The sequence below is a fragment of the Rhinoderma darwinii genome, chromosome 1 (assembly GCF_050947455.1).
Source record: "Rhinoderma darwinii isolate aRhiDar2 chromosome 1, aRhiDar2.hap1, whole genome shotgun sequence".
Classification (NCBI taxonomy): Eukaryota; Metazoa; Chordata; class Amphibia; order Anura; family Rhinodermatidae; genus Rhinoderma; species Rhinoderma darwinii.
This window is the reverse complement of record NC_134687.1, coordinates 98,763,517-98,791,468: the sequence shown is the minus strand read 5'-3', so window position 1 is coordinate 98,791,468 and position 27,952 is coordinate 98,763,517.

Sequence of the window (27,952 nt, the reverse complement as noted above, 5' to 3'; positions counted from 1 at the left end):
AAAAGTAAGGGGGTTCAAAAAAAAGGGAGGGCTGTGGGCAGGTCAGGTGGGGCATAGAGGTTAACATTGAGACTGTTGTAGAAAAATTATTCATTGCTTATCAGCACTGTTCATTAGCCCACCACAGTATCTGCACCAGGTAACGACAAGAGAGACATGAGGCCCACGATGGTTAGGAAACATTTGATTATGTAGTAATGATTGAGCTTGCCTAAGGCAATATAGCCACAGAGGATATTTTAATACATTGCACTTGTCTTCTTTCCTGGTCTAACAATGGTTATTGACTTTGAAAGTGCAGTGTTTTATGCCATACACTCAGTGAAGCATTTAGTTTACTTTATAGACAAACCACATACATCTATCTATACAGCATTGCATGACCTATCCATGGAAAGAGCTCTGTATATAGAGATCTATGTATGTTGCTAGAGAGTCTAGAGAGTAAGCAAAATACACTTTCCCTATATAGTACTAGTTTCTGATATCTTGGCTAAGGGCCCAATTTTTTAAATAGTGTAAATGGCAAACTTATTTAACATTTGGTTGCTAGGAGATTGAAAACTACGGTGGGAATTTATCAATTAATCAATGGCTACGCGCTATATGGTGTAAAACATGGCAAAATATGGGGTACGTAATATTTTCGCAATTTCTGACTATTTTACATTTTACGCCACCTCTGCCACTTTTTAAAAAAAGCCAGACAGATTTACTATAATTGACACCAGAAACTAGCGAAAATTATAGAGGACATCTACGACAGCACGCGGCTGGTATAGAGGTCTCTTCGTGGAACACGTACAGCCAAAGATGCGCCTAATTTATTCAGAGGCGTGCGCAATTTACTCTTTATATTAAGACTGGTGTATGAAACGCCAGTCTTATTAAAACCCCCCCTTATATGTTTAATCCATTACTATAATAAACATGAGCTTGCTTAGTGACAGACTGGTACAGAAGAAGTGAAGACGCTGCCCACAGGTGCTTACAAAAAAACGGGAAAAGTTGGAAGGAGACAGAAGGTTAGAGTAGAATCTGTTCATCCGGTAGTGTAGTGGTGGCAGGGTTAATGTAGGTTTTTAAAGAGGTGGGTTGTCACATTGCTTTTGAAAGTTTGGGTAGATGGAGAGAGTCTGATGTCCCTTGCAGCACTCCCTTATGGCAGTATGCAATTTACTCGCACTCCCCGCCCCGGCCGCAAACATGGTGGAGGAGTCATCGTTCTTTTCTCGTAAAACCGCACCTTCAATGCAACTCCACCTCTACTCTCTCTCACCCTACTTTATTTTGAAGTACACTCTGTCTACATCTACTCTCCCTCCAGCCCCCAAGTGGCCATCATATACTGACCACCAGGCTCTACCACCACCTTTATCGACCACTTCACTGCCTGGCTCACACTCTTCCTTTAAGAGATGTACAGTATGGGGGAGACAGGTGTGGACACCCTTGTATGTCATTGTTAATATTTTGAACTGAATTCACTTGGCAAAGAGTAGCCAGTAAAGGGATTGCAAAGGGAAAAATAAGCGGTTAAACGAGGGAAGGAGTAGATTAACCAGGCAGCGTAGTTGAGGATAGATTCGAGGAGTGCAAGAATGTTAGATGGGAGGCCACAGAGAGGGTTGTTGCAGTAGTCTAAGCAGGAGATTATGAGGGCTTGTACAAGTTTTTTTGTGCTTTTAGGGTTTAGGAAAGAGTGGATTAAAGACATGTTTTTGCAAGAGGCAATAGGTTGTAAGGGTTTGGATATGTGGTCTGAAAGATAATACAGATAGAAAGGTTATCCCAAGGCAGCGGACTTGTGAGACAGGAAAGTGTTGAATCAAAAAGAGAGTTGGTTGAGAGGTGGGACAGTTCAAGGTGGAGTTTTGAAACAAATGAGAGTAGCAAGATGGTGCGATATCTGGACAGAGAGGAAGGGTAAAGGGATGGCTACTTGAGGATGAGTGTGATAGTTACATGTTTAACCCCTTAAGGACTGAGACATTTTTCACACTCCGCCTTCCAAGAGAGTGAAACTGCAATTCCTGCATTGTTTTTTGGGTTTTCGTTTTTATGACTTTCACCATTCAGTAAAAACAACAATTATTGGCAGCCTCGGTCTTCCTTGATAGTGGTGATCACCACAACATGGATCTCTCACTACAAAACCAATTCAGAGAGTTGGAAAAAGTGTCGACGCAAGAGACCAAAATATGGTGGGATCTCACCACATTACGCAATTATCTTACCAAGAAAATGATTCCACGAGGACTGCGCTTAAGAAAAACGCCAACGTTTGCATATTCCCCCAACTTCACAGCGGAGTGGAATAATCTATTATCGCAGTGTTCCTTAAGTTTGATGAATCTTATAGTGGAACAGGAGGAGCAAAAATTGGTAGAATTACAAGTGGATATCAAAACTCTAAAAGAGGAAATCCAAAAATCCTCCGCTCTACCGGACTTCAAAAAGCTAGAAATAAGAACATCACAATATTTGGAACAACTGGACAAATCGATTGCTGAGATTAAAAAAAACAAATTCACGAGAGATATGAATGACTATGCCAAAAATGAAGTGTACAACTGAAATCAACGGGATTACAGCAGACAAGGAACAAAATCCATTCTTAAAAAATCAAGAAGGTTTAAAAGACGCAATGTGAGTCCCCATAGAGTAAGCTTCAGCTCAACAGAAATGGAAACCTCGGATGAAGCCATAGGAGGATTGGACGTGGACTTTCCAGCAAGCCATTATACACAAAGATCTAACTACAGAGAAACACTAAATATGTCAAAAAACGGGGAAAAAGGGGGGGCAGGAAACACAAATCCAGCGGTAAATTTCCCACCACGAAAATTGAGGAATCAGAAGTACTAAAGTCTACAAACATGGACGTTATCAACTTGTCCTCTACTGTACTTACAAAGGCCCAAATAGAGGTACTGACGCTGGGTCTCAATTTCGTGCCGACCAGAGATTTTGACATCTTTACTACACTATTGGACATTAACAAGTTCATCAGGAACCTCACAATAAGGAGACATTTTACATCTCAAGTAGAAACGGACATACTCTCGGCAGCACTAGATGTCCCCCTTACAAAGAAAAATCCGAATGAATATCGACAATTCATGTTCCAAGAACAGATGACGCTTATAAATCTGGAAGAACTTGCAGAAAATACTGTAAAAGAACCAATTTCAAAATTGAATAACTTCACGACATCCAATTCAGCCTATTATCCCATCAAATCAAGGACTGAGTCTATGGACAAATTTCAAGCTATTATAGAAAAAGAATTATTACACTTACAAGAATCTATTAGAGGGGGCCAACATAGACATAATCTATCCATAGCACAAAAAAAGCCATCAAGTCATTACAGGACAACAGGAATTTAGTTATACGCATGTCTGACAAAGGGGGTAGCGTGACAGTTTTGGATACGGATATATATGTCCAACAAATTATGGAGCTTCTTATGGATACAGAGACGTATTTAAAATTAGATCATAACCCAACCCAAACCTATCAGCTGGAATTAAAAGATCTACTAAACACTGGTTTAGATAATGAGGTTATCTCCAAAAAAGAATTGGATTATATACTCACCGAGCACCCCATTATACCTATATTCCACGCATTACCCAAAACTCATAAGGGTATAGTCCCACCCCCTATGCGACCTATAGTGTCGGGCATTGGGTCTCTCACCGAGAGACTCTCAGAATGGCTTGATCTGTTATTACAACCCCTTTTGCAGAGGGTCCCTGGTCATCTTAGGGACACGAAAGACGTCCTCCAGATATTTTCTAAAAAAGTATGGGAACACAATTATTCCTGGCTAAGTTGCGATGTGATCGCACTATATACAAGCATACCACACACAATTGCGGTCAAAGCTCTCAATTTTCATCTATTAAAATATGGCACACATGACAAGCATCTACAGGATTTTGCGAGAAATTCCCTTATTTTTCTTATGTCCCACAATTATTTCAAATTCAATGGCCAGTACTATCTCCAAAAACGTGGAGTCTCCATGGGAGCCAAATTTTCACCATCAGTAGCCAACCTCGTTATGGCCTGGTGGGAAGAAATTACCATCTTTTCTATTTCCAATCCCTTTAACAAATACATACATTGGTATGGCAGATACATCGATGATCTCCTACTCATATGGGAGGGAGATGTATCTGCCATACAAGACTTTCTTACCTACCTCAATAACAATGAATTCAATTTGAGATTCACACATAAAATAGGCAGGAACAACATCAATTTCCTAGATTTAAATATAGTTGCTACAACTAATAGAGTGATACATTCTGAAATATATCAAAAACCTATTTCAGGAAACACCATATTACATGCTAGTTCGAACCATCCGAAACATACGATTACATCTATACCTGTAGGCGAACTCACAAGAGCGAAAAGGAATTGTAGCACAACACAGAGCTTCGAGAAAGAACAATCAAACATGAGTCAAAAACTGGCCAAAAGGGGGTACAGGAATTGGATGTTGAATAGGGCCAAGGAAATAGTTAGGACCAAGGACAGACACACTTTATTAATGGACAAAGAGTATGTAGCGACTAATACCAATAAACCAAACAAAGAAATTCCTACATTAAGTTTGCAATATAGCAATCAATTCTCCACCATCAGAAATATGGTACAAAAGTACATTCCACTATTGTATGATGACGACAAACTAGAAGATATATTAAAACAAGGGTGTAGAATTGTAGCACGAAGAGGACTAACAATAGGGAACACATTGTCCCCCTCACTATTACCATCCAATACAACTAAAACCACATGGTTGGAGCAATTGGGTTTTTACAAGTGTGGATCCCACCCTTGCAAAATATGTAATTATACGAGAATAGTCCAAAAATTCGAAAACTCTAGTGGACAACAGAGTTATCCCATCAAATCATACATTAACTGCAACAGTGAATTTGTAATATACATAATAGAATGTACCAGTTGTAACCTGAAATACGTAGGGAGTACCACCAGGAAATACAAAACAAGAATCCTAGAACATCTTGGTTATATTAGGAACCCGGCAATTGTTAATATATCGAATGTTGCACGACATTTTATCACTTGTCATGACAGGAATACTACATACCTAAAAACATATGCCATTGAAAAAATCAAACACACGGCTCGCGGAGGAGATCTTAAAAAATCACTCCTAACACGAGAAGCCTTTTGGATATTTAATTTACAAACAAGGTTTCCGCACTGACTTAATTTGAGAAGAGAGCTAATGTTCCTATATTAATCAAAAATTAAAAATGAATAAAGAAATTTCCTAAGGGTATAATAAACCGGAAAAATCAATTCAAATAATACATCCCTCATGATTTATAGGGAGACGAAATTTATATATCATTGATTTTCAAATAAAGTGGGAATGGTTCACGGGAGAGGGTGCACGTAACAAGGAGTCCTTCCTTCCTGCTCGACTGCAGATGTTCCATTGGAAAAGAGAATAAAAGTGGATGTAATGTGTCATACAAAATCTAGAGGGTACAGTTTAACTAAACTGAAAATATATTCAATGTATGTTGTAGCATACGGGATATGAGCTAATTCAAAGTTCATTTCTCTAAATGGCAGGATTGTCAATTCCTATATCTCTCTATTTAGTATAGACTCAGTTCACACAACGGCTCCATATCTGTACGATAAACACACTATAAACATGAAAATCTATATATATATATCGCGTTCAATTAAAAATAACAGCTACTCATTAACAACTATTTCATATTAATCAAGTGATGGTCAATATTAAATGACAATTTATATATAAAAAAATAAACGTATATGCACAAAAATATTTAGGCAGCAACATTAAATATAAGAAAGATATGAATTACAACGAAATTATATATAATGGCGCTTATTACTAAATTCTATCCTATATAGCTACGTAAACATGACATAGCAATGTTTTGTATAGAAATCAATTTATATGCATATATAGAGTTTCTTCCACTACCTTACAAAGAATATCATGCTGTGGTACTACAGCAATAAAGAATATTAACATATTTTATATTCTCAGATGTAATATCTATGATATATTCATTCATTTTATTATGTTAGTTATCTTCAGATTCCAACGTATTACACGTTGGTATCTGTAAGCCCAATTTTAAATGTTTCTTTCTTTTTCATGTTGTTGGTTTTTCTATCTAGATTGATTGTTTTTATACATAATTGTTTAACTTCGAAACAAGATGTAACATCGGTATTAATTCAGCACCCATTCACACATAGGCACCAAAGCCCTACTTCTATTTAATGTGGAGAGATTGAACCACGGTTTTCACGCGGTTCTGAAGTAAGCCAGTTTGTTTTCCCCTTTTTCACATCGGGGTTCTTTTAAATAAAGAGATAATGCAGCAAAAGTGAAAACACAGCAACCAGCTAATGTTGCTCGCATAATAATTCTTTTTTGTAATAATAACAGAGCAACAAGTCAGAATTCTGTATTTTTAATACAGACTGACATATATAATGATTTAAAAGACAGGACAAATTTTCCTGTGTTTTAGAAACACACAAGCTGTTCGCAATTATTTAATCTAGCTGGCCTCCTAGCTCCACCCGATAAAACACAATATATAAGACCATATCCCTGGGCCTTAGTGTGTGAATGGATGCCATGATTAAGAGCACTAGTCGTGCTTGAAACGCGTAGGCGCTGAATACCTACACAACACTGCCTTGATGCCTGAATGCACCTGATATCGAATTTTAATCTTTGATACAAATAAAAGTGGGACCGAGATCCTTTTTAAATCACATATCTGCAGCGCTAGATCAAATTCTTTCCAAATCTACCATTGTTTGCCGCGGACCGTCGCGGAGATCCGGGCGAGGCGAAGGTGTCGGGCGCTGGAACGGTGAGCTGGAGGCTTCCTCCCCTTTACTCTAGTAAAAACAACAACTTAGCTTTATTCTGCGACTCAATACGATTACGGTCATACCAAATTTATATAGGTTTGTTTTAGATTTTACTCCTTTTTAAAAAAAATAAATAAAATAGTTTTGTTTCACCACATCCTGAGAGCCGTAACGTTTTTATTTTTTCGTCAATTGAGCGGTGTGAGGACTTATTTTTGCGGGACGAGCTGAAGTTTTTATTGGTACAATTTTTTGGTACATACAATTTTTTTATCACTTTTTATTACATTTTTGTTTAGAGCGAGCTGACCAAAAATGTTAGCGTTTTAAATTTTTTGTTTTGTTTATTTTGTTATTTTTTATATTACTTTAGAGGAAAAATGGGTAAAGTTTTTGTTTTTTTTTACTTTTAATTGTTTTTTTTGTACACTACTTATAACTTTATTAAACTTTTTTTTTTTACACATTTTATTAGCCACCTTAGGGGACTTGGACCAGCAATCGTTGTTCTTGGCCGTTAATCGTGAATATTAGCTGTAATACACAGCTTACACCCGCAGCGTATGGAGCGTGCTTAGCCCGTAGCATGCTCAGCTCTCCGTACGTCACGTTAACGCTTATCACGTACATGTACGTGATAATGCGTTAAGGGGTTAAAAGAAGAAGAGCCATTAGTTAGCGATAAGTTGAAGAGATGGGTTAGACCTGGGATAAAAACAGTTAAAAGGTTGGGGATGAGCTGGAATGGGATTTGGACACAGGCTGGAAGGTGTTATTTGGAGATTAGGGTGGAAAGCTTTTCATCAGTAAAGGCAGAGAAGCAGGTTATAAAGGAAGAGCACTGAGCAGTTGTATAGAGGGATTGCGGGGACTGTAGGTTGAAGCTGCTTCTATTGGTGTTGATCGTGTGTTTAAATGATGTGACAGTCCTCAGCTGATATAAACAATTTAGGAGAGTGCACTGGGGGACAAAGTAGAGAGTTAAAATGGCTAAATAATTGTTTGGGATTGTGGGACAGAGAAGATATGACACTAAAGAAATAGTGCAGATTTTAAGTTGAAAAGTGTTTTCCGTATGTTGCAAAGTTTTCTTTGGAGTGGGTTTCCTTCCAATGTATCTCTGCAAGCCTCGAAGAGTGTCTCAGGTTATTTGTCAGATTGGTGTGCTAGGGCTATTAATTTGTTGAGTTCTGTTGTGTTTGAGAGGGGCAACTGAGCTGTGAGCTGAAGTTATTGTGGAGTTGTAGAAAACAGTGGCGGGTTTTGCATAATGAAGGATATGGAATAGAGTGTTAGAAGAGTCTGAGAGGGCCTGAAAGTTGAGACATTTGAGGTTCCTATGAGGGTATGTTAGTGTCTGGAATAGGGATGTTGAAATCGCCAATGACTTTAGTGGAGATGTCAGTTAAAAGGAAGTGAAGGAAAAGTTGGTGAAGTAGTTGAAAAAGATGGTAGCAGGGCCTTGTGGTCGGTAGATGATCACCACTAAAAGGTTGCAGGGAGAGTACTGTAGATGTGGACAGAGTGTACTTCACAAGAAAGGAGGGTGTTCAACTTTAGAGGTGGAGTTGGATTGAAGGAACAGTCCTCAGATAAGAGAATGCCGGCTTCTCTTTCGTATTTGTTGCCGTGACTAAATTTAAGGCTGCCAAAGGAGAGTGCTGGAGTGGAAACATATTTCAGTTACGAAAGATATTTTGTGAGAAATGAAGATGTCGTGGATGTAGGAAAGTTTGTTGCAAATAGAGCGTGCATGCCATAGTGCTCCCGAGAAAGGGACTGGGAAAGCGAGGGTGAAGCAAATGTGCTTGAGATTTAAGGGGTTGCAAGAGTTTGTGGTAGAGGAGGGAGGGAGATAAAATAGTGGAGATTGGCTGAGGGGGCCTAGGATTAGAACATATGTCACCAGCATCGAGGAGAAGTAGAGAGGGGTAGCTGTGTGTGTTTAGAGAGGAAGGTTTTATTATGAAGGAGAAAGTCTGCAGAGAAAGTCAGTCGAGTGGGTAGAAAAGAGGGAGAGATAAGAAAAATTCTTTGCTAGGTGTAGGGTGGTAGGGGACATAAGAGCTTCTGGGCTTGGGGAGGAAGAAATGTGATAGTGAAAATGAAAATGTTAGAAATAGTCAAGTAGAATTTGTTAGATAGAGGATTGAGTAGAGTGGTGGTCTACAACAGTTACCTTCTGGTTCACTTCTGGTCTAATTCTGATCAGTGCACTTATGAAGATGTGGGGATGTTGCACAAAAATTACATTCTGTAAGCAAGCATGAAGCTATCAATACGTACTTAATTTCTCATTTTGCTTCTGAAGTCAGTCGTTACACGCACAATCTAGTAGGTTTACATTATAAAACACTGCGGCCAAGATTAGTTTGCTCATAACACAACTACTTAGCTGCAGCAGATAAATATTTGGATAGCATTCATGTAACACAAGACTTCAAAAGCAAATACATACAATGACTTAATGACAATGACTTAATGCAGAATAAGCTGGATAATACAAGTGCACATTAATTCTAGGCTCTACAACATATGGAAGAAATCAGGTTGTCTCAATGTGTTTTTCCCATTGACACACCCTTGTAATCACTTTCATGATAGCACCACAAAGATACAAATTATGAATCGCATGATAGTATCACAAGCAATTCTGTGTATTCAATCATGTGGCAGGCCCATATATTAAGGTGTTTTGTTTTTCTGGCTTGATATCATTATATTGAGGTGTTACTCTTGTACGAAAAAAATTACAGAAACAAATCATCTCTTTCTCAATTCACTATTAAACATTGAGAAAATGCATTGTGCCATGTTGGACCAAGTTCACCAGGTATTCTTGATTTACATGACTTCGTTCAATAGAGGTGAGAGATCAATTTGGTCCATATGTTATCTGTATGAACACACATCTCACACTACAAGCATTTGTATGAGATGTAAATAAATTGCCAGATATCAAAAGTACAACCAAATAATTAACTCTATAATTCTTTTACAGAATGGAAAATCAAATGTATTACTATGAATAAAGGGTGGCACAAATGTACAGTCAAGAATACAAATTGAACAGAAGAACAGTAAAACATTCAGATTGTCAAAATTCTCTTTGGTTTATTAGTGGGACTAGTAGGGTGAAGGATCAGTTGATTTTTATCGGTAATAGACATGCTGTCATTTACCAGAAAAGTATTATTTTAGTGGTTACATCGATCATTTCCAGTCCATCTTAAGAGCCAATAACATCACTCTACATGAATATTTAGTTGTCTTGTGCTTTTAAATCCTGGATACTAAAAATAAAGGACCAATGGGGCAATCTGGTTTCAAATTTGGTTTAGAACTATTTGTTGGATACCGGACCATTGTTTACCTAACAATATGCATGTATATTAGTAGGGATAGGTCCCAGATGCCAGGTTTTTCTTATTGGCTGGCCTGTACAATAGCAAGAACCGCTCCGTCTCCCATGTACAGGATCTGGGCAGTGGACTAAGCTTCTGGGCATGTGCTCACCAACACTATGCACTAGATGTATACGTTCTGAGGACACTCATAGGACACTCCTAGATCAAAGGAAAACTATTGCTATATTTCTCATGTTCTACCAGAGAAATTAAATATTTTATCAGGGTCCCTTTGTCTCATGGATAATTTTTTTTCTACTATTCTTATGACTGAACAGTGGCTCTGAACAATTGTGAATAATCTGACAAATTCAAAAATCTTTTCACTGCTGCCCCAACAGATTACGGAATTGACATGTCAATATACTCCCTAAATTCACATATTAGCATATCAACACACACACAAACATCCCCACAATCATAAATCTACTCTTCACTTACAGATAGGGATTGTAACGCCTATGGCCGCAGACCGTCGTCCTGACTTACCCTCTGGCGGCCGCGGCCATGGACGAGTGAGTTCCCGGCGGCATCTCCCTCCTGAGAGACTCCGGCACTCACTTCCTGGTCCGGACACTGTCTCCCGCAGGGCTCATGCATGGCCTTAAAGGGCCAGTACGTACACAGTTGCAGAATACTGCAAATTAGCCCAGAATGCTTCGGGACTATAAAAGGGGCTCTGCCCTCTCGATCCTTGCCTGAGCGTTGTTGTGTTACCTAAAGTTTGTCATTGCAAATGGTCTCCTAGTGATTTCCAGTTCCCAGTGTCACCCGTTCCTGCTGCCTGTATCCCGTGCTACCGTGCCTCTGTGCCATCAAGAGTTGGAGTCGTGTTGTGCCCTCCGCTGCATCTATTGTGTCGCACCCCGCCGGTTGTCTGTCTACTGTCGGAGCCTCATCTTAGCCTGAATCTACCGCTACTGTCTACATTGCCTCAGGTACCCTTTCTGAACTATAGACATTGCATTGTACCCGTTTGGCCAGCTGCTATCCCGCTACGCGGTACGGCCCAGTGGGTCCACACCCCGCGTCGTGACAGGGATCCAGGAGCATCCATAAGAGGAATGGGGTCCTGAATAACCCCACACAGTAGAGCAGAAAGCAGTCAGCACTCCTGTGCCAGGTTGCACTCCTCAAAGTTCTTAAGAAAGGCAAGTTCTATATGTTTGGATCTATCTATCTATCTATCTATCTATCTATCTATCTATCTATCTATCTATCTATCTATCTATCTATCTATCTATCTATCTATCTCCAAAATCAGGCAGCACTCCGAAGTTAGTAAAATGAAAAAAGTGTGGTACGTTATGGATCCATAAGCCCAATGCAACGTTTCAGCTCTACCATAGAGTCTTTCTCAAGCAAATAACATAATGTGATAACAGCATGTATATAGAGACCCCACTTAAGGCCTCATGCACACAACTGTAGCCATGTGCACGGCCGTGACTTTCGGGTCACGAGCCACACGCAAATTGTGGGCCATGCACATGGCCACGTCCATTATTTTCTATGAGCCTGGACCGCAGAACACGGCCGTAATAAGACATGTCTGTTCTTTCTGCTGTCCAGGCTCCTGGACCATGCACGGACCGTGGAAACCACGGTCATGTGCATGGGCCCATAGAAATAAATAGGGCAGCAATTCTCCCGTGGATTTTCGGAGGAATTGCGGCCGCAAAAGCACGTTCGTGTGCATGGGGCCTAAGAGGGAATGAGTTATACAAAAGTGCTAATTATACAAAAGTGCATCTCCTGTTTTCCTTTTCTTTTTTTTTTCTTTTTCCCTTTTGACCCTTTTTGGTTTCTATAGGGAACTCTATTTATGGAGGCGCAGTATGGAGATGAGAGTTTATTCTCTTTTGATTGCTGATATTATTAGTCTTTCTTAATTCACGGGATGCCTATATTATGTTATATACAACTCAAATGGTGTATATGTAGTGGCTGATGCCACAGCCATGATTTGGCATTTACAGATATACCCTGTATGCAGGATTGATAGGTGAGGGATTGGTCACTTATATATTACGTATTATATATGCGATTAATGTGCGTCTCTTAGACCTGTGCGCTGTAGACTTTCCCCTCTGACAGTTGGGAGAGGAGACAGCGCGCTCCTGGTGGGTGCTGTATTTACATTATACATTGAGTTTGTTCATTTTATGTACAGTTAATGGTGCCTTTATCTGTAAAATCTGGTGACAAGGTGGTCAAACACTATTAGGCCTAGTCCCATTGTTATATGGTACCGCTAAATACAAAAATTTGCCCTGATGTAATAATTGTGTTATCCCCTATATATAGACAGGTATGACTACTATGGGGTTAAATTTCTCAGTCTCTTTAATCTCTAATAGACATGTCCATAGCGGTTGGACACTCTTGTCTATTGCCCTGTACTAAGATGGCTGCTCTTGGCGTATATTTCTTTCTGCACATGCGCTTTGAGATAACATACTTCTGACAGTACTCTATGCCCTGACGTGCGCAATAACGCTATAGGGACGCCGTTATCAACGTATATGGTTAGTTGCTACATAGTTTCTTAACATTGTGAGAACTATTTGCACTTTATTATTATTCCAGATTATCTGGATTAATAATTATGTCCAATTACACTATTTTTGCACTTTTTTTTATTGTATTAAATATATTGATATCTCTGTACTTTTGATATGATTAACACATGGTGATTATGTCGTTTTGTATTTATAGCATACATTGTTCTGTTCTATTGTATGGAATTTACAAGTATATTTATTGTTAATTAGCACTTTTGTATAATTAATTCCCTCTTAAAGGGAATGTGTTGCCAGAAAAACATGTTTTTTTTTTAAAAATTAAACATTTAGTGCGTGGGTGATTAAACATTGTTCAAATTTTTTTTATTTTTTTCACGAGTCAGGAAACAGTCTGGAAATATTATAAATTAATTCTAATTTATAATACTACCCATTTTTGGTCACTAGATGGAGCTATTCCCAAAATTGCAGCATTGCAACATTGGGTTAAAAGCCCTCGCTCTAGTGAGCTCTCAGCATCCCCCCCTCCTTTATCCTGGCTAGTGCCGGGATAAACGAGGGGTTTGAACGGTGTAACCTCCTACACTGTGTGTCGCCATTTTTTGAGCTAACACACAGTGTAGTAGGTTTACATACAGTAGTAAACACACACAAACACGAACATACATTGAAATCTCTTACCTGCTCCTGCCGCCGCGGCTCACTCCGGCCCGTCCGCTCCGTTTGCTGCCGCTGGTCCAAGTGCACAAATCCGGAAGCCGCGACCGGAAGTAGTAATATTACTGTCCGGCCGCGACTTCCGGTCCACAGGAAAATGGCGCCGGACGGCGCCAATTTCGAATTGGACTGTGTGGGAGCGGCGCATGCGCAGTTCCCACACAGACGCCGTACACTGAAGTCAATGGGACGGGAGCCGTTCGCAGTCCCTATGGGACTGTGGCTGCCGTATTCCATGTCTGTATGTGTCGTTAATCGACACAGACAGAAATGGAACAAAAAATGGCAGCCCCCATAGGGAAGAAAAAGTGTAAAAATAAGAAAAAGTAAAACACAAACACACAAATAAATATAAACGTTTTTAATAAAGCACTAACATCTTGAACATATGAAAATTTTTTTGGGTGATGACACTGTTCCTTTAAGTGGGGTCTCTATATTTATGCTGTTATCACATTATGTTATTTGTCTGAGAAAGGCTCTATGGTAGAGCGGAAACGTTGCCTTGGGCTTATGGATCAATAAAGTACCACACTTTTTTCATTTTACTAACTTCGCAGTGCTGCCTAATTTCGGCTATATTTGTTTGGGGTCTTTGGCTTGCACCCTATCCAAGCTTGGTGATGGTGCGGCTGGTCTTTTTATCTGTCTATCTATCTATCTATCTATCTATCTATCTATCTATCTATCTATCTATCTATCTATCTATCTATCTATCTATCTATCTATCTATCTATCTATCTGTGTATCTATTTCTAACTAACTTCTAATTAATAACGTGATGAATAATGTTCCATTGAACCAGTGAAATTATCCGACTGCTGTGGGGTGACAGGAAGGAATCTACCTGCAATTCAACCCCTATGTAAGGCAAAATTGGCTCCAATTGGACAGGGGTTGGGTGGGGGGGGGGGTTGTTGTTTTTATTTAATAGACTCTTTTTTTTAAACGTAATTAACCATGTAACGTTTGAATATCTGAGTGCTATATTTTCATATACATATAGTTTTTTGTGTGAAAACATTTCTTCAGAAGGTATCAAGACACAAGGTGGTTAATTCTTAAATCAATATAACAGAAAAGCAATTTGTGTTGTGCTTTAAAATGAACTTTCTGTCTTACTGTCAGGTAATAACTTTTTTATACTAAGGAAAAATTAACCTCATCTAGTGTTGTAAGGCCAAAGCCTAGAAGCAGTTGTTTGCATTTTGTAGTGTGAGTACATTTCATCCAACACTTTTGCCTTAACCCCCATGTTGAAGGTTAATACAATGATACGCGGACTATAAAACAATAGTTGTGCCAACTTCAACATAACCAGAGCGAGAGAATGATTCACAAGCTGCTCATGGCAGGTCTTTTGACCTCAGAGAATTGGAATTGTAATTTCCAAGGTTATTCTAAATACTTTCCTTGTTATACACAAATCTCTCTAGCTCTCTTCCCTGGAAACTACAGATAAAATATCAACAGTACCTCTCCTAATATATCTGAGTAGTCGTGTTTTGTTCAGATGGCTTGCACAGATTGTATTTACCGCTGTATGGAGTGGCTGATAATATATTGACTATAACTGTGACTCAAATTAGGAAAAAAGCTAAAAATAATTTTTACACACAACAGGCAAAAAACTATTTTTGGATAATGTGGACATAAAGAGAAATGGCAAACAGAAGTTGGCATTATTTTTTTAGCCAGAATAAATTTTATGCCACATGAAATGCCAAAATATATTTAGATTTAGTTTCAATGAATGGCATTCATTAAGAACAATTCCAAATACTGTAGTGAATATTTCCTTGGAACCTTCTGGCAAATTGTAAAAAAACTGTCAAAATTCAAAGTAAAGCCCAGGATATAAACTCTCAACAACCAATTCTACATATTGTACACATGCTCTATAGTTTAGACAATCCTCTATAAGCTAAATACCTCAATAGCACAAATATTTCTCCTGCAAAAGTGTAACCTGTATCTCCTGGGCCGCAATGCAAAATCTATAAATGGGTCCCCCACCTACCATTTATAAAACTGCTGTCTCCTTATGTGGCAGACGGGCCATTGGGCACAAGGGCCTGGGTGCGACTGCCAACTCTGCACCCTATATAGCTATATCTCTGCTCTACTGTCCTCATAGTTTGCTACGATACCCTCAAATGCTAGCAAACCCTCACATGTGAACAGGGCCAGTTCAGAATGGAGTTACAGCTCAGACAATAAATGTTTCCAAAAAACAAGGTTGGTCAGCACATGCTAACAAAATAAAATAAAGAAATAAATGTTTCCAGTCACTGACAGCAAAGAGCGATATTAAAAATGGTAAGGAATTGAAACAAAGCAATTTATAAAGTTGAATGACTTTCATTAGATAGTTCAAAGATGAAGGCTCTGATTACAGTGGCTTTAGTTGTTTTATTGAGGTTTCTGTTGTGTTTTGTAAGTCAGAACAGTGTAGCATGCTGCGATTTTTAACTCGGTAACTAAAAAAATCAATTGGACGAAAAACAGATCATGGCGGATCAACACGGATCCATCAAATGGATTATAACAGATCATGGCTGATCTTTCCTATCCATCATGTATCCTGTAAAAATAGAAGCCATGATGCCAGCGTGATTAGGGCCTAAGGTATATTTTCATAAAACTGGAAAAGATTCAATTAAGAGTAATATTTTGCTTGGCCATAATGCTGAAAAAGAAGATTTTATCAATTTTGTGCCATCATTTTATCAACTGTTAAACTGTCATGGCAGTTGGTGGACACTGGTGATAATCCAAATGAAACAATAATGGCTATATTACGCTAAGTTGCTCCACAAAGAGACTGCAGAATTGTCCACTATTATTTAGATATCAAAGTTTACATACCAGGTCTATGTCGAACTTCGGCTTCCCACATAATCTACAACTATTCCTGACCCATGCTTACTGAATTTATCTCTCTAGATTCAGGAACAAGCTTTCTGAATAACTGCACGTACAACCCATTTGCTTTGTCCAGCAGATGTAAGAACGTCCTATGATCCAATTTATGGTCTTCAAATCTAAAATAAGATTTAAGCTGATAACCTTTCCATGTGGATGACACAAACAATCCCATAACATTCCCAGCAATCATAACCAAACCATCCCTCATAAATATTCTGGTCACTTGACTCCTCCTTAGTCTACATGGAGAGCTAATTCATGAGATCTCTCCAACTGGAAACTAGACAAAGACGCAGAAATTTTATTTTTAACTCATATAATATGTCCTGCTTCAAACCAAATATTATGTCCAGTTCACAATGGTAATAAATGTTTTCAGAGCTTCAAGACTAGCTGGGAATGTAGAGCTCGGGAACATAATCACCAGACTAGGTGACTTCTCATTTATTCACCCATGCTTTGTTCCACTTCTCTCACTACATTCAAAATATGCTCCAAAACCCTCAATGTACCAGACCTTCAATAAAACTGAATCACACCATTCAAATAAAATTCTAACTGTAAAACTAGTCTACCATTGCAAAACGCTAAACACCCTCAACAATTGCATTGAAGCGCTTTCGATGAAAACACTTTCTCCTTAGGGTATAGGATGTTCTTATTTTTATGTATGGAATGTTTTCAACAGTTAGAATAAAATGTTTATTCATTTATATAGGTTAACTCTATTTGAGATCAATTTGTAGTTGGCATTCATAACACAAGTCTCAATAGGAACCGTGTAACCCAATGTACTACCAATGATAAAACCCCTTTTTGAAACACTTTGCCTAATGGACTAGAGGAGGGGGATCCTTTCCTGCATATATACCAACTTTGTATACCCAACAAGTAAATTATCATACATAGTCCAACGTGTAAACAGAGCTCTACAAGGCAGGGAGGTCTTAGTCACAATGATGACAGTAGGCCCAAATTTGATGTAAATTCTTTACTAGGCTAGGGCTCTCACACGAACAGCCACAAGGGGGTGTAAACAACTTCTCCAGCAGGCATAGGCTCTTTCAAACATTACACAAATCACAACTCACAGCAATGCGGGCAATTGCAGCTCACCAAGTCCTCCTGCGGACAGAGCTTTCAACACTTACCCGATGGAGGGGTACGTTCTCTTGTCTGCAGGCCCTTTCTCTCTATGGCCTTTTGCAATCTCTATCGCGGGGACAGTCTCCTTGACTCCATATTTATAATCTCTTAGTTTAACCCTTTCCCCCTGCTTGCATTCTGGGCCTTAATGACCAAGCAATTTTTTTAGTTTCTCCATCGTCGCATTTACAGTGCTATAACTTTTATCTTTTTCCATCCGACATAGCTGTATGACAATGTATTTTTGGCGGGATGAGTTGTGTTTTTAAATGGTGCCATTTTGGGGTACATATAATTTTTTGCTTAACTTTTATTAACTTTTTTTGAAGGGAATAAATAACTTTTATTGTATGTGTTTAAAATTGACGCTGTTCACCGTGCAGTGTAAGTAACATGCTACCTTTATTCTATGGGTCGGTATGATTATGGCGATACCACATGTTGAGGTTTTTTATGAGGGCTTGTTTTTTGCTGGATGAGTTTTCATTGGCACAATTTTGGGACACATGGGACTTATTAATGAACTGTTATTATTTGGGGGCAATGGAAAAAAATAGCGATTCCGTCGTTGTTCTTTGCGTTTTTTTTATGGCGTTTACCTTGTGGTTTAAATAACATGTTAACTCTATTTTTTGGGTCATTATGATCGCGGCGATAAACTATGTGTATTCTTATTTATTTTTTTCACACTTTTACTAAATAAAACCACTTTTATAAAAAAAATATTTTTGGTTCTTTTCTGTGCACCCTTATTAATAATTTTTATTTTACATGAATTCATTATGGTTTTTAGTCCCATAAGGGGACTTCACTATGCGATCTTCTGATCGCTTATATAATGCTTTGGTATACTTAGTATACCAAAGAATTATTGCCTGTCATTGTAAAACTGACAGGCATCTATTAAGCCATGCCTCTGGCATGGCCTAAAGGCATATAGCCAGGGTGGGCCTGGGGCCTTTGTCAGGCCCCGGCTGCCATGGCAACCCATCGGTGACCCACAATCGCATTTACGGGCCGCTGATGAGTGACAGAGAGGGGCTCCTCTCACTGTGAACCCCTTAGATACTGCGGACGCTATTGATTGTGAAATCCCAAGGGGTTAAACGGACGCGATCGAAGGAGACTTTGATCGCTACCATTAGAGCAGCAGCGCAGCTGTCATGAAACAGCTGAGCACCCGCTCCGGCCTGAACTGGACACCTGCGCGGGACTTAGACTAGGCCACATGAAAAGGCAGTGGCCTAGCCTAAGGCCGGTTAGTGACTGTCGTGAAAAGGTGTATCAGTGGTCACTAACGGGTTGATTATGAAAATATTAAGGGAAGGATAAGCACACTGTCCTCCCAGCAGACAGGGATAGTATTGGCTCTGCCTGCTTATGTAATGCTGTGCTGAGGCATCTTGGGATTGGTAGCACATCACAGAGGAAGAGAAAGCAGGAGAAAATCTAAAATTCAAGTTGGATCAGAAGCAGAGAAAAGGCTGGAGGGCAGGGAAGTTAGTACAATATGCATAAAATAAGTCTAGAGCTGGATAGACAATAAGGTGTGGGAGGGGTGCATTGATGGAAAGTTTTGTTTTCAATGGAGGACTTTACTTTTTACCTGTGTTTACTTTTCACTTATTAAACCTTAATATAAATTTACTGAGCTCCAAATTATGTAGTGACTTCAGTCATAGTACAATAGAAATAGATGACATGGTAGCAATCTCCTGACCTGCTCACACTCGTCTTTGATTAAAAGTTGGTATACTGCCTAATACACCAAAATTTGTTTACCACTCAAGTATTTCAAACTTCTTTTTCTTGTTAACGAAGAGAATTCCAAAGTTACATTCTATTTGATTTTATTATGGAATAACGATTTTAAAGCCTTTTTTATGCATCAAAATGGATAATTATGGTTTTTTTCTAGGTGATCGCCTAGCTGAATTATAGCTGAACAATTATTATACTTGAAATAATTTCTGTCTTATTTTTTCTTTCACATGAGAACTTTATAATATTTCCATATTTCCTTTTAGTTTTTCTAACAGATCTCCATTGCTTTCTTTCAGAAATCGTTCAAATCGATATTAGAATGCTATTTTAATGTACTTGATATTGATATACAGTATAACTTATGGCCCTTTTACGTGGGCTAATGATAAGGCGAACAAGCTTGTACAAATGCATGAAGCAATTGCTTATGTGTCAAACCATCGGATCTTTAATGCGACCCAAAAAATGGTCGCTTGTCGGCAGCACATCTCCCCATGTAAACAGGAGATGTGCTGTCGACATTATACAAATGTATGGGGACAAGTAATGTGTTTAAATGGATCAGACTAGTGCCAATCAACATGATGTATTGTCGATCAGCGCTCTTTACTTGGGCAAAAAAACTGCCCATGTAAACGGACCCTAACTTACTTTGTGATTGTATTGTAGATATTTATCTGTTATTGTTCTACAGTAAAGGGGCCATCTATCTTCTATACCTTCTCTTATTCTTAACAAGCACCAAATTAAGAAAAGAGTAATAATTTAAGAACCTATTATAAAAACCCACCTGTAAACTCAAGAGAGTAGAACAATTCTTTGAAACCTAAATACAATAACGCAACCATTCTGTGGTTAGATACATTTTGAGAGTTACGGAAATAGCATAGCTCGCTACATTGTTTCCGTAACTTCCATCCACTTCTATGGGAGTTACGGAAGCAAGGTAGCTCAAGAACCTCAACTGTTTCCGGAATTCCCGGCCACCTCTACAGGTTGAAACGGGGTCGCGATTACACCGCTTTGGTCCAATGGGAGAGACCTGCATCTTTCGGACCTTTGTGGCATATAGGATATGCCATAAATGTCTGTCGGGAGACAACCTATTCAAATTTATAGAGAAACAGAACTATGTTTTTTTTCATTCTTAATACTTGGCAAATACAATGACATAAAATACAATATTTGAAAATGCATCATGCTACAATAGATATCTGGTATCCACTCCAATCCTATCCTGATCATTACAAATGCATCTTAGCAACTTCCACAGAGCCCAAGTGTAAGTCAGATTGATTGGGTGTCAGATTTTCTACAGAATTATGTTACCGACATAAAGGGGTATTTAAACTAAAGCTATGTGAGATCCCAATGATTACTAGAATGGGGGAGCCTAATCCCCCTTTCACCCCCAAAAACACATCTGCAGTGGGAAAGAGTTGTATGGTGCAGTGACTGAGCATGCATGCTGCCCCGTCATTCAACTCTTTGGGAGGTACAGAAACTGAGAGAGAGAGCATCCAGCACCTCCATTCTAGAGATTGGTAGGGCCTGAGCGGTCAGACATTTATCACAAATTTTTATGGATGCCAGGATTTCCAAAAATAAAAGCGTTGTAAAGCAGAAACCTATAAATGAACGCAAGTAGTAGAGGAAGAGAGTGTTCTGCTATTCTGCATATTTTACAGTTCATTAATCAAATTTTCAATCTCATGCTTCATCCATCAGCTATCTAATCTTGGATTGTTGATACAGGAGGCGGTTAGTGACCGGATGTCAAGTGTAAGTTCTGGCACAGGTAAATACTACTTTATATCACGCACACTGGAGAATCAGGAGACTGCAGAAGATGATGGATGATATTTCTTGGTTGTTTTTCCCCAGGAAGCTTTGCATAGACGTGTTTCCCAATCGCTCACATTGTAACTGGCTTTGTGTTTTAAACATAATATAAAATCATCCAGCGACATTACAAATATTGTTGTAGAGAGCAGCATTGGAACGAGAGTGAAAAGAATGCTATAAAGAAGATTTCAGCTCTTAAAATAGGATACTTAATGACTTACTGCAACTTTTACAACTGTTTTCAAATTCCCATCATTAAAAAGACTGTGAGATTCATTTGGCCTTTTTCTTGATTCTTGGTGGTCTATCTATTTATACAACCAGCACACTGGTCGTTGGGCAGAAGAGCCGTGTAGTTTATTTAAGCCAATGAATTATGAAATGATGTATGTGTTCCCTATTTTTGTTTGGTTTACCTACTTTTACAACTAAAATAACGTTGGGCATCAATGCCAACAGTTAAGTTGGCTAAGATAAGTGGCTCCTCACTTTAGCTATTACAGGGAAGTTAAACAACTAAAGGATCTTCAGTATCATAACTCCTGTGTTTTTGGATAATGTATATCAGTGGTGGTCACCCCGACATATTGTGAGGGTTAAAAATATGGCCCTTGAACTAATTAAAGGGCCACATATTCAATTTAGCCAGCTCAAAAGGTAGGCACACACATATATTTTTTACACAGCTGTATTTGTAGCAGTTTTTTTTTCCATATATTTTGTTTAGCTAAAAACTTTCCAAAATAGATCTGTTCTTGTATTAGGCAAGATACGTATGGGGAACACAGAACACAAGCATACAAAATACATTGATACATAAACATACACGACACAACTTTTAGACATGAAATAATATCATAATACCCCCATGACAGAGGAGAATACAGAGGAGCTCTTCTGTTCTTTATGGTTGGGCAGAGCGCTCCATGTACAGGAGGGCTCATACTTGATAATTATCCTGGGGAAGGCAACAGCACCATATGAATTTGCCATCCTCTGGGGGCTACATGGCTCTCCAGTTGGTAGCACTAATGTATATGATTGTATCTCACTGTGTGGGAGGTCTGTACGTACAAAGGCAATAGAGCAGCACTTCTGCATCAGCACTCTTGTAGCACCTTTCTGCAAAAACATATACTTTAGCACATGTGCTACAATAGTAAAACACACTTAAAAAAAACACTAAACATTGAATACGCCTGAAAAGACAGCTCAAATCCTACACCACCTCCATAAGCGTAAGATACATATTGCATGTTTCCAGGAAACTCACTTTAACCCCTTAAGGACGCAGCCTAGTTTGGGCCTTAAGGCTCAGAGCCCATTTTTCAATTCTGACATATTTCACTTTATGTGGTAATAACGTCGGAATGCTTAAACCTATCCAAGCGATTCTGAGATTGTTTTCTCGTGAGACATTGGGCTTTATGTTAGTGGTAAAATTTGGTTGATATATTCTGCGTTTATTTGTGAAAAATTGCAAAATTTTTCTGAATTTAAATGCATCTGTTTGTAAAACAGATGGTTATACCACCCAAAATAGTTACTAGTTCACATTTCCCATATGTCTACTTTAGATTGGCATTGTTTTTTCAACATTATTTTAGTTTTCTTGGACGTTACAAGGCTTAGAACATAAACAGCAATTTCTAATATTTTTAACAACATTTCAAAAGCCTTTTTTCTTTACGGTACCTGTTCAGTTCTGAAGTGGCCATGTATTAGAACCCCCCCATTTTAAAAACTAGACCCCCTCAAAGTATTCAAAACAGCATTTAGAACGTTTTTTTTTTAACCCGTTATGCATTTCACAGGAATTAAAGCAAAGTGGAGGTGAAATTTGCAAATTTCATTTTTTTTCTGTAACGCAGAAGGTTTTACCAGAGAAACACTACTAAATATGTATTGTCCAGATTCTGCAGTTTTTAGAAATGTCCCACATGTGGCTCTACTGCGCTCGTGGACTAAAGCACAATCCCCAAAGTGAGATTTTCAATTTTCTATACATATATGCCAATTCAGTGTCCGATATTATTGTGCCCAGCATGCGCCACCGGAGACATAGATCCTATAAACTGTAATGTGGGTTCTCCAGGGTATGGCAATACCCTACATGTGGCTTTTAACAGCTGCCTGGGCACACAGCAGGGCCCAGAGGGGAAAGATGAGGGGGATAAGCTGTGCGGAGTGCATCAGGGTAAGAAAACCTGGGGTAGTTTGAAAATCAAGAGATGTATGATAAATTTTAAAACACTTTCAAACACTTTCATACAGAGCCCTGGTTTTTCGGGACACGTGTCACATTGATATATTGTACCCTTCCTTATCCCCCTCTTATAGCAGACTTTGCACACTGGAAAGTGTTGCCCTGGTACGATGCATGTGGCCTGGCTTCCAGAAGTACTGGGTGCCCCCCCTTCCTGGTCCCTAAAGATTAGGTTCTTGATAACCACCTCTTGAAATTCCAGGAAAGTTCCCGTCTGGCCTGCACATCGATGTAGCACGTACACATTGTACAATGCCATCTGTATGATGTGCACGTCCAGCTTCTTATACCACACCACATGGCGCTGTAGGGCTTCAGGACTTTATCTGACAAGTCCACCCCTCCCATGTACCTATTGTAGTCCAGGATGCAGTCTGGTTGGGGGGTCTCTGTACTGGTACCTCGTACAGGTACATGGGTACTAGTGTGGCCATGTATTGTTGTCAATACAAGGACATCTCTTTTGTCTTGAACTTGACACACAATATGTTGCTGCTAGATTGTGCCCTGCTCTCATCCCTTCTGAGTGTTTGCCCAAGCAGAGTCTTAGGGAGGTCTTTTAGATTTCTTCTAGCAGTGCCGCATTGCCGCAGGACTGGAAGCGAGGCAGTTGAAGAGTGGGACGCTGGTATAAAAATTATCCAGGTAGAGGTGGTAACCCTGGTCCAGCAGTGGGTGCCCCAAATTCCACACAATTTTTGCGTTTCTGGGGGCTGAATACTGGTGTCCTTCCCTTCATCTTATATATATTTTCGAAAGTTTGTTTGAAGTCCGATTTTTCATTGCTTTAAAATCAGGGAATAGCTATTTTTGATTGGGCATGCGTTCCCCAGGTAACGAATTGCACGGACAGGCTCCGCCCCTATTGATGACTTGGCAGCCCATAATTGGCTGCAACGTACATGATTCGATGACTTCTGGGACGTGCAGTAAGGACTAATCCCTATCACTGGTCATTTATAATCAAGCACCGCAGTAATACCGCATGCAGATCACACAGCGATGTCAGTGACATCTGTATAACGTGTTTTTATAAAAAACACAGCTGCCGCAGAACCTCTTGTTCAGATGTATAGAACTGTCTCTGTCCCATTCATATGTCGCAAAATCGCGGCAAAACGCCATGACCGCTACGTCTCAATAATCCCGTCAGAGATGAGACCCTCATGATTTTTAGCTATGAAAAAAAAAAACGCATTGAATTTGTACATGACACCTTTGTTCCCAGGCTCTGCCCTCCATCATTGTGTGCAGACGCCTCAGCTCCGTCCTGCAGCCACTTCTCCTGCGTGCTAAATGTATCACAGGAAGCAGGTGAGTTGGGTGAGTGGCCGCCGCCTCCGTTTTGGGTTCACATTATGTGTGGAGTTTGAGTTACAGCAGGGGCTCCGCGTCTCCCTCCACTGCCGATGAATGTCATATCACTGGACGGTGAATCCCGGAGGAAAGGATTACTAGGTGGAGTAGTGGTTACCCCGAGTGCAGTAGTCCTCTATGTATCCTCTCACTGAGGGCATGGTGAGGGGTGTAGTACCTCCTCTGGTGCAGAGCTGCTCATCTATTAAATAGACATGTCGTCTGTATCGTGTGAAACTACAACTCTCAGCATGTGGCCGCACCACCCGTAGAGACCAGAAATACAGTAACAGGACTGCAAAAACTCATTTTATTAAGAATGAAAAAAATATATATAAGGTGATGACGTATATAACATAAGTGAAATATAGAATAACTGGTATATAATATATACATAAAATACCTGCAACTGGTGTATAACGATACATAACTGGAATATATAACATATAATATAACGAATATAAAACATATATAATATAACTAATATAAAACACAATATAAGGCTGGATTTACACCATCGTGTGCTCTTTGCGGGCAAAAAACGCGGCGTTTTACGGGCGCAAAAGGTACTTAACAGCTCCGTGTGTCAGCCGCGTATGATGCGTGGTTGCATGATTTTCGCGCAGCCGCCATCATTATGACACTCTGTATGTTTGTAAACAGAAAAGCACGTGGTGCTTTTCTGTTTTCATTCATACTTTTTACTGCTGTTGCGTGAATCACGCGCGTCACGCAGAAGTGCTTCTGTGTGCTGCGCGTGATTTTCACGCACCCATTGACTTCAATGGGTGCGTGATGTGCAAACAACGCACAAATATCGGACATGTCGTGAGTTCTACGCAGCGGACACGCGGCGTGAAACTCACAGACAGTCTGCACGGCCCAATAGACTAACATAGGTCCGTGCGTTGTCTAAATAAGCCCTAACTGGAATATAAAACTTCGATGCCAAATGAGCATGAATCAGAAATCCCCGCCCCTCATCCACCACTTCGTAGTTTAGTCTAGGAGCATTGGCTTAGGACTTTTATTTCCTAAAGGGAATACATTTTTTTTTGATCATGTGATCATAGTGTTAAGGATATTTAATGGTGCTTCCAATAACATTGGGTCCGGTGTCACCAGTATTCCACCCATACTTACGGACCCGTTTTCTCTGCACTAATCGGCAGCCCCTTCTCTCTATCAGTGCTGGAAAGAGAGAAGGGGCAGCCCTTTCGGGCAGAGTTTCCGCAGCAATTGAAAGTAAAAGAAGTTGATACTTACCGTTGTCTTGGTGACGCGTCCCTCTTGACGTCCATTCCGACCTCTCTGGACAATGCGGCAGTCCATGTGACCGCTGCAGCCTGTGTTTGGCCTATGATTGGCTGCAGTGGTCACATAGAATGAAACGTCATCCCGGGAGGCTGGACTGGAGGAAGAAGCAGGTAAGTTAACTTTTAATACTCTCTAATTATTATGCGGGTCGTGCTCCCATATAAAGTATGGGAGAACGGTCCGTAAAAAGCAAAAACAGGACATGTCCTATCTTTTGCGGAGCCTTTCTACGGCACGGACACCTTCCTGTAAATATACAGGAAGGTGTCCATGGGCAATAGAAGTGAATGGGTCTGTAATTACGGACTAATTCTTTGGTCGTTTGCATGGGGCCTTACAACACATAATTAGGTATTTAAATAGTGAGCTTTTACTCTCTCTATACCGTAAGTCAACCTCCCGAGCAACGCCGGGTATTAAAGCTAGTATAGCCTAAATTTGTAAGTATACCCTGATGCACTCTCGCACAGCTTATACATCTTCACGCCATACCTTGCCCTCTTACTCGGCAGGTACTGGCGGAATTGAAGCCTCCCTTTAAAATGTACCAAGGACTCATCAATAGAAATACAATTCTCGGGGGTGTATGCTTTGGAAAACCGGGCACTGAAATGGTCTAATAGGGGTCTCCGTTTATACAAACGGTCAAAACTGGGGTCATCTCGGGGTGGGCACTGCTCATTATCAGTATAATGTAAGCAAGCAAAGTATTGCCTCATAACGCATCCTGGACATGGCCATGCGGTACATCGGGGTGTGGTATAAGAAAAATCCTCTTTTTTTTTTAGGTTCCAGTTCAGTTCTGAAGTGACTTTGAGGGGCTTATATATTAGAAACTAGGCCCCTAAAAGTATTCAAAACAGCATTTAGTTTATTAACCCTTTAGGTGTTTCACAGGAATTTAAAGCAAAGTGGTGAAATTTACATATTTAATTTTTTTGGCAAAAATCCTTATTATTCCATTTTTTTTCTGTAAAACAGAAGGTTTTACCCGAGAAACGCAACTCAATACTTATTGCCCCAGATTCTCCAGTTTTGAGAAATATCCCACATGTGGCCCTAGTATGGTAATGGACTGAAGCACGGGCCTCCGAAGCAAAGGACCACCTAGAGGATTATGAGGCTTCCTTTTTATTAGGTACCATGTCCGGTTTGAAGAGGTCTTGTGGTGCCAAAACAGTGGAAACCACCCAAAAGTGACCCTATTTTGGAAACTAGATCCCTTGAGGAATTCATTGTAGTTTTCATGGGGTGCATGCGACTTTTTGATCAGTTTTTGTTCTACTATTGTTTTTTTATTCTATATTTTTTACAGCATTCACCGTGCGCTATAAATTACATATTCACTTTATTCTGCGGGGCGATACGATTACGGCGATACCATATGTCTATAGTTTTTTTTTATGTCTTATGGCGTTTGCACAATAAAATACTTTTTATTAAAAATCATTTACTTTTTGTGTTGCCTTATTCTAGGAGCCAGAAAGTTTTTTTTTTTCAATCAAGAATGCCATGCGAGGACTTTTTTTCTGCGTAACGAACTGCAGTTTCAATCATTACCATTTTTAGGTTCATGCGACTTTCTGATCTCTTTTTATTCCATTTTTTGGGAAGTGAAGTGACCAAAAATTGGTTTATTATTATTTTCTTTTACGGTGTTCACCGCGCAGGATAAATAACAAAATACTTTTGTAGTTCAGGCCGTTACGGATGCGGCAATACCAATTATGTATAGTTTATTTGTTTATTTATTTATT